Here is a 1,687-nt window from a genome sequence, read left to right as displayed (position 1 = left end):
CTGCTGACCAGGCTCCACGTGCTCTGTCGAGACCCCCAGTGCTGACCGGGGGCTGCTCTGCTGCAGCAACAAGAGGCCGGTGCTTTCTGTATGGGAAACGGGATGGCGAGAGCAGCGGCGGGCAGAGTGGGCAGGAGAGGAGGGTGGTCCTGGCCACTGCCCCGGGGTCCTGTGCAGGGCAGCCCTGCTCAGGGGACCCGGCTGACTGCAGGGATGCGTGGGGCAGCCAGGCTGCGGCTGCGATTTGTCACTCTCCCCAGCTACAGCAGGCCCTTTGCCACCTGCTTTATTTGTCTCCCAGCCCTGACGTGGCATCAGACAGGTGTTAAACTACTTAATCACTTTAAAATTGTTTTAATTTTCTGTTTTGTATTGATCTCCACAGCACCAATTAATCAGCTCACTGGACCAGGCAGTTAGTACATTAAAAATTGTCAGCCACACTGGGCAGCTTAGAAAATGTCAAAAAAATATCCCACTTCTCCCAGTGTGTGCAGCCTGCCCCTGCTGAGCGCTGGCTCTGCCCACCGACAGTGACGTGGCTCTCCCAGCCCTGCCACAGGGCCAGGATGTGTGGGGCACGCAGCCTCTGCCCCAGCCCTGTGCTGCCCGCCCTGTCCTGCCAGTGGGACCTGGGACCTTCCATGTCCTTGCAAAGGGTCCGTCAGCTCTGCCTCCCGCTGGCATTTGTCCCATCCAGGCAGCGGAGGGGCTGCATGGCTGAGAGTGAAGCATTACGAGCCCTGCGGTCTCTGGGGCACTGGACAGGGACCTATGGGGGTGATATTAATCTTCCCCCAGCCCGGGGAAGTGCTGCTGAGCCACTGGGGTTTGACTTGAAGCCACGTGTGGAGCTTGGGGCCCAGGCAGGCAGGTTGCACGGTGATGGTCTGCAGCCCCATGCCACAAGGCTGGTGCTCAGGGTCACTGCAAAGCCCCAGTGCTACGGGGGCTTCAGCTGTCCCCAGGGATGGACTTGGCCACCAGCCTGTCCTCAGATGCTGCTTGCAGCCACAGGGGAGGGCAGCTTGGCTTGCAGCTCCTAGCACCTCCTCCGTGCCTGTGCCACGCTGCTAATCGGTACATGATGGGCCGGCAGCACCTTATCTCCTATTGATTTCCTCCCAGGACACAGCCAGTCTGTTTGCTCACACCTGCCTGGCACTTAGTTGGCTCTCAGCTGAACAACTGCCGAGCTTGCCGGGCCCCCAGCAGTGGTGTGCCTGTGCCAGCCGTGGTCCCTTCGGCATCCCGAGCACCTGGGGACAGACAGCCTTACACAGCCCTCACCATTGGCGTGCAAGGGCTGAACCATGGGGAGCCAGAGCAGGGGACGTGCAGACCCACGTGCACACACGTGTGTGTGTGCACAGCCCCACTGCACAGGGTGCAGCATGGGGGGGCCCACCGGGCTGGCAGGCAAACACACCGGGGCTATTGACGCCACATCAATCCTGTGGCCCCGACATCTCACTCACACCGTTAAGATAAATGTTATTTATTTGCTGCTAATAGGTTCCAACAAGAGGCCCCAACAAGTGACTTTTGAACCAGCGCCTCTTGCTGCTGGTGCACGCCCTAACTGGGGAAAACCCTGGGAAACATCACCAGGGCTGCCCGCTCCTGTGGGCCCTTCCTGTCCCACACACAGCACCGCAGCCGCAGCCCCTTCCCCTGCCCGGCATGC

Source organism: Antrostomus carolinensis, unplaced genomic scaffold, assembly GCF_000700745.2.
Source record: "Antrostomus carolinensis isolate BGI_N321 unplaced genomic scaffold, ASM70074v2 scaffold34202, whole genome shotgun sequence".
Taxonomy (NCBI): domain Eukaryota; kingdom Metazoa; phylum Chordata; class Aves; order Caprimulgiformes; family Caprimulgidae; genus Antrostomus; species Antrostomus carolinensis.
This window is presented reverse-complemented; position numbering follows the sequence as displayed.